This window comes from Poecilia formosa, unplaced genomic scaffold, assembly GCF_000485575.1.
Source record: "Poecilia formosa unplaced genomic scaffold, Poecilia_formosa-5.1.2 Scaffold142, whole genome shotgun sequence".
In the NCBI taxonomy this organism is placed as follows: domain Eukaryota; kingdom Metazoa; phylum Chordata; class Actinopteri; order Cyprinodontiformes; family Poeciliidae; genus Poecilia; species Poecilia formosa.
The window spans coordinates 653,729-665,544 of record NW_006800081.1 but is presented as its reverse complement, the minus strand read 5'-3'; the positions used below and the strand labels follow the sequence as shown (position 1 = coordinate 665,544).

The 11,816-nt window shown below is 32.7% G+C and overlaps 1 protein-coding gene and 2 long non-coding RNA genes across 4 annotated transcripts in view; 1 reads left to right on the top strand and 2 right to left on the bottom strand.

Annotated features, from left to right (window-relative positions):
- Positions 1 to 11,816, bottom strand: part of LOC103145434 (uncharacterized) — a 277,103-nt gene that overhangs the window by 42,377 nt on the left and 222,910 nt on the right. The gene's annotated exons all lie outside the window — the stretch shown is intronic.
- Positions 1 to 11,816, top strand: part of LOC107837447 (uncharacterized) — an 88,498-nt gene that overhangs the window by 29,685 nt on the left and 46,997 nt on the right. The window lies entirely within an intron of this gene.
- Positions 237 to 11,816, bottom strand: part of LOC107837446 (uncharacterized) — a 19,850-nt gene continuing 8,270 nt past the window's right edge. Inside the window, exons 2-3 of the long non-coding RNA XR_001663447.1 lie at positions 11,516 to 11,521; positions 237 to 343 (exon numbers count right to left, since the gene is read on the bottom strand). This is a non-coding gene — a long non-coding RNA (uncharacterized LOC107837446). The remainder of the gene's footprint in view (positions 344 to 11,515; positions 11,522 to 11,816) is intronic.

Below are 11,816 nucleotides of genomic sequence, written 5' to 3'. Positions count from 1 at the left end.
TTTTGAAGTGGACATGTTACGTGCAATTTGAAATAAGAAATGTAAAATGTGATAAAAATACATTTTTGTGTTTATTTGATTCCTATTCAAGATACTTTGATAAGAATGACTATATATGTAATATAGGCGACTGCAGAGTATCTTTGTTTACACTTTTGGTTGGTGGTGTTCCGCGAGATTTTTTCAATTAAAACAGTGTACCTTGGCTCAAAAGAGGTTGAAAAACACTGGCTTAGGGAACCGTACAGCATTCAATGAGAGAACCCTTCGCGTCAACATGTGACGCCGAGGGTACCTGCCCAAGCGTCAATATGTGACGAGTTGGGAGTGAGAATGTGTTGGCCTCTCACAGTCCAAAAACATGACTGATAAGTATATTGTTTGCTATAATTTCTCCTTAGGTATGAGTGTGTGTGCGTGGGTGTGTGATTCTGTGTTGTCCTGTGATGGACTTGTGACCTGTACAGTGTATTCCACCTATAAGCCAAAGACACGGCATGGACAAGGATGTTTCTAACAATAATCATGAAAAATACCACTGTCCTGTAGCACTTATATGTCTCAACAGATATTTTGAAGGACAGCATTTTGTTAAGATTTAATAAGTTGCTTTTATTTTTATTATTTTTTTCCCCTAATGTTTGCACTCATCTTTCCTGGACATTCTTTAAATCTTAATCCAAATTTTCTAAAACTCTTCACATATATATATGTAAGACTTTTTCTGTTGGAAACTGAGCAAGAAATGGGCAATTTGAACAACCCTTTGATTTCAGAGGTTTTTGTTCAGCTATATGTTAGTGTGGTTGCCACTCCATGCACAGTGATGCATAGCCATACAAAAATATAGAGTGGGATGCTGATTGTCCATATTTTCTGTATTTTCTGTTTATACAAAGGAACTATAGATATTTATTGTTTTGTCTTTTTATATTAAATAATTTTTATATAACCTTATTTCCATAACACTGGCTTTGCCAAAGGCAAGATTAAAAACAAAAAGTCAAAGGAAATTGGCATGGAGTAGCTGATGACCTGAAAAAGAAAGAGGGAGCAAGGGATCAAGATTAAATTTAATTACAAAATTAAATTACAAAATGTAATTTTGTAAAACCAAAATTAATTCCACAGAAAAGGATGAAGAAAGGAGGATTTTGTATTGCTCTTAAACACTGTGGTAGTTGCCACACACTGGTTTCTGCTCTTGTAAAAAGCCTGCCTACTTTTGACAGTCTTTTATGCGCATTGCATTTTTGTGCTAAGTAAAAGTTTGGTGTATTTTGTTTATTTTATCAGGGTTTTTATGGTTGGTATTTAATTATTAAAAATTTAAACTTGTTTATGTTCCAGGTCCTCTTTTCTGGCTACATGTTTCAACGTTTAAATGTAATCTTTGAAAATCGTTGTATTTTCGTTATTGCAGGGAACAAAGGACATAAAATGCTACAGCTGACCTTGTGGATTCTTACGTTTTTTATCAGTTGAGTTCATTTTAGTTGAATTTTACTCAAATCAGTTTATTTTGTACAATGCCAGCTCATAGAAAATATTATGTCAAAGCACAGCTGTACATAATGAAGGAAAAAATAAGTCCACTCTACATGGTTTATAACTTACAATTCAGTATTGTGTAATTAAATAAAATTATAAATATTGCACTTTAGTTCTTTTATTCTAAGAGATCTAAAAGTTTTTTTGTTAAAGAACCACTGTGGCCACACTACAATGTGGTGTAGCATAATACAAAGACTTGTAACCAAGCAAATTATTTGCTTGGTTACAGTCTTCTGTTTATGTTCCTTTGGAACAAAAACAGGACCGTCCTATAAGCAAACCTGGCCATTGCTTCAGATCTCCTGCGGTCCTGGGGCCTTNACTGCAGAAGCAAACATTTATTTTCTGGCCAGGCCGTGTATGTCAAAGCTGACAGATGTTCTTTCGAAGAAGTTTTGGTTTGACAGTTTCAACTGTCCAAAGATTCCATTAAATGCAGGTTAATACTTTTTTTTGTTTTGTTGTCTTTTGCTTTACTACTGGTAAAGGAGACATATAATCTTCAAAGCGGCATCTTAAGATTATTCATCATAAAAACAATGTTACATTTACTGGTCAATGATTATTTTCAAGCATTTTTGTTCAAACATCCTCTTCACTAAGTTCAGCAAGATGAATTGCTGAAGTTTCCTTTTGATAATCTTTAAACAGAGAGGGTTTGATGCTTTTCGCATTGTTCTACAAAAGATGGTTTTGGAAATATAACTTGTTTTCACTGATTAGCTGTCAGTTGCTCTTGGTTCTTATTTAAACTGTTACACTGCAGCATCAGTCATTTATATTTGGCTAATGTGGTGCTTGCATATTAATTTGAGTGGCATCATACAACAGCCCACAGTACTGTACAATATTTGTACTGCGAGTTACACATAGAGACCTGCAGATTGCAGCACAAAGATTTTATTTTAGACTCTACATGCACAAAAACACAAAAGTACAATATGAGTAAGATAATTGTGAACATAAACAGAAAGTTAATCAACTTTTTTTCATTTCAGTCATTTCTATAAACTAACCTATATGACACTTTAGATCATATTTATATATCTCTTTCCTTCTGTCTTTTTACAATCATACTAAGGTCTCTGACAGAAAGGGGAAAAAAGTGTAAAAATTAAATTGATCATTTTGATTTGCTAAAAAAAATCCTACGGCTGAGCTTCTAAACAGCCTAAGTTAAGTCATCACAACTAATTGATGAAATTCAGTACCAAATAAAAGCACAATTAAGTTTACTAAAACATCATGGACTGACAAAAAACTGGAAAAAGGTGGAAAATCAATTGGAAGAGCCCTCAAAGGACAAGAAGATCCCTAAAAACACTTCAAGGAGACAAAGCAATAAAAAAGAAACTCCATCAAACACTCCTAACAAACAACAGCAACAACAAAACGTTATTGACTTGCTTGAATACTTAAGTTCCCAAAATCCACCGATCAGTCGACTAAAAAAAAAAAAAAAAAAAATCACAAAAACACATGAGCCAAAGTCACCAACTGAGGGAGTTTATGTGACATGTTTCAACAGTCTGCCACATCTTTCCTTATTTGACAATGACTTTCAAGGTCATCATGCTTTTACAGACAGCCTACATTTCATTCTGCCAAGTCTGGAGAACACAATATGAGGAATTGGTATAACTTTAAATTGGAGTTTAACATTATTCCGGGGAACACTTACTGCTGACATCTCTGCAAATTAGGGCTTATTAAAGGTATCCTTAAGACAAATAAAAATGTGTGACATGCATTGGACAGCATTGCCTCTTATTTGCAACTCATGATGTTTGTTTGAATTTTATTTGAGTAAATGTGTCCACAGCATCAGAATCGTATAATGCTCCTGATGCCTTTTTATTTAGTTATTGGTTTTTAATTTTTTCACGTTCTGGGATCTGTATTATTCTGTTTTTTAATGCTCCAAAAAATGTCTGGGTAACAGTCTTCTGTTTATGTTCCTTTGGAACAAAAACAGGACCGTCCTATAAGCAAACCTGGCCATTGCTTCAGATCTCCTGCGGTCCTGGGGCCTTCTTAAGAATTTTAATTTTTGCATCCTACTTAGAACCTACTTGTGATCTTGTAATGGTAAATATAAATACAACATTTTATAATAACTGTTTTAGAAGAAATTCTGTTGAATGTATGCATTCTCTAAACAATCACTTTTGGAAAACATCCAGGAGTTATTGACCTGTTAGTAGATGCTGAGCTGTACTGTAAATGGGTTGTTATTTTTACCGGGTTTTTTAGTGCCTGAGTGCATTCTGAAACTAACAGATGTGTATGTTATTTCAAGGGAATTTATTTTCAGCTCTAATGGTTTCTACAGAGTTTCACTTGAGCAGGTGTGGTCTTCGGGGTGCAAGGAGTCAGAAAGTGTCTTTTTAAACATAAGTTATTTTGAGACATCAAGGAACTAAGACCTTCCAGAGAATGAAACAAATGTTCAACGATGTTCAAACAATGCTTATTTTAAGTTTTTTTCTTTTTTTAAAATGTGAGATTTGATTAAACAATAAGGTATTCCACATGAAATCTTTTCTTACGCAGATATTTTGTTCTTTTTTTCCTTTGATCTGTTTGGCTGTATATTCAGTACAAACTTATATTTTCAAAAAAATTCTGATCTTAAAACCATAATTAATAAATGATCAGTGAAAAATTAAGACAGCAACACAGTGCCTTGCAAAACTATTCAGAGAGACATTAAAACCATAAGCTTTAATGTGTTATACTGGAATTTAATGACTTGTTAACGTTGCTTGCAGAAATATAACTTTTACAAGAATCTTACAATTCCATCAAGTATGTATGTATGTATGTATGTATGTATATATATATATATTTCATTTTATTAATACACTAATATACAGTGCTTTACCAAAGTTCTAGTATGAGAAGAAATCACAGATTGAAATCATTTGGGGGTTTGCCTTATTACTGCTTTTAAAGGTTTGCTAAACCAAAAAATCCCTCCAGATGTAATAGCTTTACACCTGAGCTTCAACAGTTGCTAAAATAAAAGCATATTAGCAGTTCCAGAGGCTGAGGTGAAAGACATAACTGTCTAAAAGGTTAAGAACATTTTAACAATTTCAATTTAAATTTTCCAAAAATGAAAAGAATCTTATCTGTAACTGATATGCTGCACTTTATTTCATACATAAATGTGTGAACAATGCATTTCTTTTTAGAAAGGAAACTTTGAAGAATATACCAAACTTCAGGGAATTAATTTGACAGTTTCAAGAGAAGCGACAGAACATTGGTAAAAGTTTGGTCCATATACAATGTTTTTTTTTAATTAAAACCCCAGTTTAAATGCTCACAAAATTAAATGATAATTATATGTATTTATAATGCAGCCTAATGAAACATAATACTAAAATGTACATAATATACAACTATAAATGAACAAAAGGCACAACCAACAGAAATGAATCAACATAAACTTGTTTTTTTTTTTTCAATCTCATTTAGTTTAATTCTTTTCTTGCTTTTCTTCACACTGAGGTTCTTCAGTTTCTTCATCTGGCAAGGGAGTTAAGCATGTGTGAAATACTGAAATAAAAAAATCACCACATGAAAAAGAACTTAATTACAAAAATTTTTACATTTTAAAAAATGTTTCATGACTCGCTGCTAAATTATAGAACAAGAATTTAAAGCTCGTTTTATGATAAGTAATTACTCCCTGATAAGTAACAAATATTATATATGTGTTACACATAACACAAATATATACATATGGTGCTAACACAGGGTGCCTAGAAAGGATCCTTTAAAAACTTAAAGGATCCTATAATAATAATAATAATAATAATCAAATTTCAATGCTTTCAAAATTATAGGAAAATATTATATATATATATATATATATATATATATATATATATATATATATATATATATATATAAAGGCATAATCAGTATCGACAATTGCGTTTTAATTTCAATTTTAAATGTTTGACCAGGAACTCTCTTCATGCTCACATTCTTCAATGTTTCTTCATCTGAAAAAGAATGATAAAAGACAAACATTACATTCTAAATCATTGGACAATAAAACTACATGGAATAAATAATTTATTCACAACTTCAGTTTTCAAAAATATTCATATTTAATTATCTCTCATCAAATGGACTTATTGAAAACTGCTTGAATTATAATCTTAATAATATTCTTAACAATTTGAAACCATTCAAATTATATGAATGAAATGAAAATTATACACTGAAATGAAAATTACATGAAGTTAAGTTAAAATTAAATGAAGTGAATTACACTAGAGGGAATTGAATTTGATTAAATTGAATGTTGGAACTAAATTCTGTAAGTTTTATCTCCACAATGAACTCTTTCAATCTATGGAGTCTTTCCAAATTGATCTCATATGAATACATTTGACAGTTTATCATACATACTACTAACTTCACCACAGTGACCTACTTAAGACCTTTACTATTTATGCATTTCTCTGTGTTCATTAGATTGTTTAATCTTGATGAATTAGAATTTAGTTGCAATGATAAATAAGACTGCACACAATTTGGAAGTCATAAATTCATTGTTTGGCAGACAGCAGTTAGCTAATGCATTTTAAGCTTATGCTTGTGAATACGCAACATCCCATTTATTTTCATAGAAATGCACAGTCGGAGCATTTTACCTGATGTAAGCTGAAAATCACATTATAGGAGAGAGAGAATATGAAGAGGAATATGAAGAAGGAGGTTGTTGACCACAAGCTGCTATAGTCATCTTCAGCTTCCAAAATGCAAGAGACTGTCATATTTGAAAAATCTAAAGAAAGAAAGTTGGATTATATATTATTAGAAAGAATCGAGGGTTATTCATGTGCATGCAATAAAAAGTTCAATTCACCTTTCACAACTAAATAGATCTGACCAGTGTACAGTTTGAATGATAAGAAAAGTGTGTATTGAAATGTTTTCATTCAGACATAATGCACAAGTGTCTCCATGCAACATTTATTTTGAAAAGTATGCACACTCATTAGACAATTAGACAGTGCAACAAACTGAAACAAAACATGCTCGCAAACAAAGCATTTGAAACATTGATGTATACATTTTTTTTTTCTACTCACAGTTTACCGTGACAATAAGACAGTGCACAAGACTTTCACAAATGGCAATGCACTTACAGACACAATGAGACAATGAGAACACACTTAATTGTGTTCAGTAGAAAACACAACATCTAAAGAATTTAGCGACACTCGACTGCATTACCTCCGGCATTAGACACTTGTGTGGGATTAATCTTATCGCTTCTACCAGCAGGCCAGACGTTGCACGCAAATGTGTATTTACTCTCCCACTTTTTCTTGGTGGTGGTGTACAGACTTGTAACTCTGTAATGATCATCATGCTTCTGTGGGAGAAATGTTACCCCATCAGTATAGTCTCCATTGTTTTGCCCAACATATTCTGACCAGGCGATGTAGAAATCCTGCTTCACGGAACTGGAAACCAAACATATGAGAGTGACTTTATCCACAATAAACTCGTCAGGGAGGATGTGGATTGTCACCCTTGGATCTTTTCCATCTGAAAAAAAAAGGTTCAGAAAGGAAATCTTAATCATTTTATTGACAGTAACTTCCATGATACAATATTTGTCTGCTGTTGACCAAGTTTTTTTTTAGTTTTTTTTTATCTCTCTAGCGAACCTACCTCCTTTTTGAACAATTATCTCTTCGGTAACTGGTGACACATGCTCTCCTTCTGCAGAACACCTCACTTTCTCAACAGTCAGCCAGTCAGAGAGACTTTGAGTTAGTGTGCTTGTTTTTTTGTGTATGGCACCTTCAGACTTAATTTCTTCTGTGGTACTGTTTCTCTGGTTTGGTCCCTCAATCTCCCATCTGATCTGTGTCTTCTGTATAATTTCTCTGTCTTGTCCAGCAACAACACACTCCAACTTTGCCTGTTTGTTGATGAAGATTTCCTTCGGACTTGGTTGTTTTAGGTTCACTGTGACAACAGCTGTGAAAAGAATAATTGTTATTTATAGGAAGACAAAATCTGTTTGCATTTTGTATACTTATTTTAAAGGATAAAAATCTTTTACCTTTGGATGCTTTCTTGATGTAGAGATTTTGCATGTGTGACACCTCGCAAGAGTAAACAGCCCCACTGTTCCAGTCTGTATTTGAAACCTCAAGAAGACTGACGGTTGAATATGTCCCTCCATTCAATTTTGGGTCCCAGACTTTAGCAGTTACATCTTGTCCATTCTTTTTCCATTTCACTGAGATGTTTATTGGGAGGAAGTCCTCCGCGGTACAAAAGAGGACCTGGCTGGTTCCTCTTGGTTCTTTCAGCAAACTAACTTTTGGAGGTGATGGTTTGTCTGAGAAGGTGTAAGAATCAGGGAATTAGCTTGCATTTCACATTGAAAATGTAAAAAAAAAAAAAAGTTAATCCAAACCATTTTAAACAGTCATATTGATTATAATAAGAATAATAGATATAATATAAATCAGTTTCACAATATGAAAATACGAAGTAGAGGACATAAGTGAACTCAGCTATTAAATAAATAAATAACATACTTTCCACTTTTATACTTTGATTATCCACAAGACACGTAAAAGACTTCCAAGAATCCCAGTCAGATTTTTTTACTTCAATGGAACTAAATCCAACATGCATGTTGTTTCCTGTAACTGGAGGATATTGGACTGAAGTTGGCAGTGTCGTTCCTGCCGCATCAGTCCACGTAATTGCACTCATCGGGTTGAAATTATGTACAAGACAGCCAACGGTCAGCTTGTCTCCAAGTGCAGGGCTACACTGAACCACAGGAAATAAACTTGGTGCAATGCCTGTAAAACAAACAAAAGAAACACTTTGTTTCACATAAATATAGATCATTTATTTATTTTTTCCTCTATGGCCTATGATTTTCTTAAATTAAAACATACATATTTCTGGCCCTCTTAATAAAGACAACATGAAAATGATTAATAAAATTTAGAATGTTTTTACATCTGATGTGACATAATTTTAAGCCATGTTAAAAATGTTTCAAGCAATAAATCTTCAAACTCTCACCAGAGTATTTAAGCATTACTTTACATTTTTTATTTACTGCCTTAATTTATTTGATTAAATAAACGACATTTCTATCCCTTGTTTTCTGTCATGATTCAGATACCGCTATAAAATCATGAGCATCACTGTGAATATCAACAGATCACAATTAAAGTTGAAACATGTTTGGGTCGCTCACTTTTTTTGTTGTTGAACCAAGTACAACTGGAAAAAACCCGAAAAAGCTTAAATCATAGCTTCCACCAGCCATTAAAACTAATGCTGGAAGATTTTAATAAATATGGTCTTTCAATAAAGACCATATTTAAATATCTTAAATATGGTTTTTAAGATATTTAAAGACCACATTTTATGGCCATTAAATATGGTCTTTAATGACCATAGTTTTTGTTTGTTTTGTTTCATAATTTGTTTTAATTAGTTTGACATTCCTCATTAAAATCTTAATCTTCCAATATATATAGCACAGATGCACTGACAAACCACGCTAAATTTGTTAAATAAATGCTACAGACATAAACCACTGTTTGCATAAACATAAAATAACAAAATTCTCTAACCTTTGACATGGCTTGTGAATATTATTTTAATTTACATATCAAATATATTTAATTCCATATTGTCATCTTCCTAAAAAAATTACATAAGTATTTTATAATTTTTTTTGCCACAAGTGATATATTACCAAAAGGTAAAAAACAAACAAATAAAAATAAAAAAATAAAAAGTCACTTACAGAAAAAAAAAGTGAAAAAAATAACACTTGTGGAAAAAAATGACTTTAGCCATTATTTTAAGAAGATGGTGAAATTATTTTTCAGAACGCATTTCTAGTGACTTGAAACACAACTCGCATTTCAGTGCAACTGAACAGATGTAACTGCTAAAGCAAGTTACATCTGGTTTAACCTATGACAATTTTTAACAAAAAGAAAGAAATACAATTTAGGAAAACTAACAGAAAATGGTATCTTGCTGGTAATTTTATCTTAATCCGCTATGTATACATGCAAACAGTTTGGGAGGATTGATTTAATTCTTAATATTTAAATTTATTGTACAGCTGAACTAATAAGGTCTCACGTGTTTGTCTGAAGGACTATGCGTCTGCAGACAATCTCGCAAAAAATAGTTAGATTTCTAGCGACTTTTGATGAATACGAATACCAGTTGATTTGCTGATTTGATATATCAATATCTAATGTCTAAATGTAGAATTGAAATCAAAAGATATAAAATATCCGATGAAAATTGCCCGACAAATATCCTCGGAGCAAGTTACATCTGTTTTTTGGTTGTTTTTTTTTCACCTAAGGTCCTAAATAACATCAAATTAGAAATCCTGTTAAACTTAAATATTACAATATTACCCAAAATAAGAAAAAAGATACATGTATAATATTTTTAAATGATCTTACCTGAAGAAACGGTGACTTTAGTTCCGCTACCCCAGTAGTCGAAAGCAGCACAGTGCTTCACCTTCATGAAGTCCTTGTACAAAAACATGAAGGACCAGAAAAGTTGTGTTAAAGGTGCTGGATAAAGAAAATATCAATTATTTAATAATTTTTTGTAAATGCTGATGAGCCCAGTATTTTTGTGTGATGGTTAAAAAAACATTACTTTTAAATTATTAATCCTAACATTAAGATGGTATTCAGAACTAAATAAAAACTGTATTTGATTACTGTAAATGGCCATATGGAAAAAAACTCACCTTATAAATACAGCACTTACCTCATATTGTAATGGTAAATTTGCTTTTGTATTTTTTTTCAGCATGATTCTAGATTCAGGTCAGTTTTTTTTATACAGAGGTTTTTGTATTACTGTACATCATTGTGCTGCCCAGTTATCACCATGAAAATCTCTAAAACAAAAACTAGTTGGTTCCAGTGGAGAACGGGTGGGGCCTAAAGCCCAGTGGGAACGTAAAATAAAACAGAACTAAGACAGCTGGAGAACATTCATTACTTTTTCAAATACAGTTATACATTCAGGTTGTTACCCTAAAATGTACACTTATCCTTTTGTTCATAAAGTTTGAAGGAAAACTGTAACATAGCTCTACTGGAAGGAGTTCAAGGAAGGAAGTACTTGTTTGGCAAGTGATATGTCACAAATGATATCACCAATATTATTATTATATATTACATTATTAAATTAGGAAGTGAAAAAATTAAACCCTTTGTTAAGTTATTTGGAAGATATGAACTCTGCAAAACAGAACAAAGTTGAGAAAAAAAATGCTTTAATTTCGCCACAAACTTTAAGTTTACTTGCTAGCAAAAAAAAGTTAGATATTTTGCATTGATAATTTCCCATAGCTCAAACCAGTGACGTGCGGTGAGGTTCAATGCTGGTGAGGCACTGACTAACGATTATGGACACCATGTATGTTATTGGACATATGAAAATTTCGCGCAGCCATACAACACTGGGGGACAAAAAGACTATTCTTTTACATGTCATCCATAGTTTCAGAGTTGTTTTAACTCAGTGAAACTTAGAAATGTAGGTATTAATTTTGTGCTATGATCCACAGCAAAGGGAAAAAGCGAGAAAGCACAGTCTGCGTGCAGACTCGTTTCCATAGCAACTGACAACAATGCCACTTCATGTTTTAGGATTCAACACCAAAAAAACTAGATTAGGTACCGCTTCTTTACTGAATTATTTAGAAATACAAACTGTAGCCCACAAAACGCACATTTCCTAAAAAAAAAAACATCTTATTGCTGTCTTACCTTTACTTATCCATGAAATCCATGCACCGCTAATTCTGCACGAAAATATCCGTTCATCCAAAGCCAAGTCTATCCTCAGCATGTCTTTTCTACTCCGTTTAAGAATCATCAGTGTCTCGAAGCAAAACTTTCAGCTCCGGTGTTGTTCTTCCTTTAGTTATTATCTCCTGCTTCAAATGAAAATCCACTTTAGAAAACTGTTTAAGTGTAGAAATGTAGTCTTTCATGTTGACGTCGGAAAAGAGGAGAAAATAAATATATCGCTGTACTTTACTTATTTACTGTATGGCACATATGTCAGAGTCAAGGCCCGCGGGCCACATCCGGCCCGCGAGAAGGTTTTTTGCGGCCCCTGGGATGATCTTGATTTATTATTAGAACCGGCCCGCAGCCCGCAGCAAGCCGGTGTTACGTCAATCCGCGTTTCCC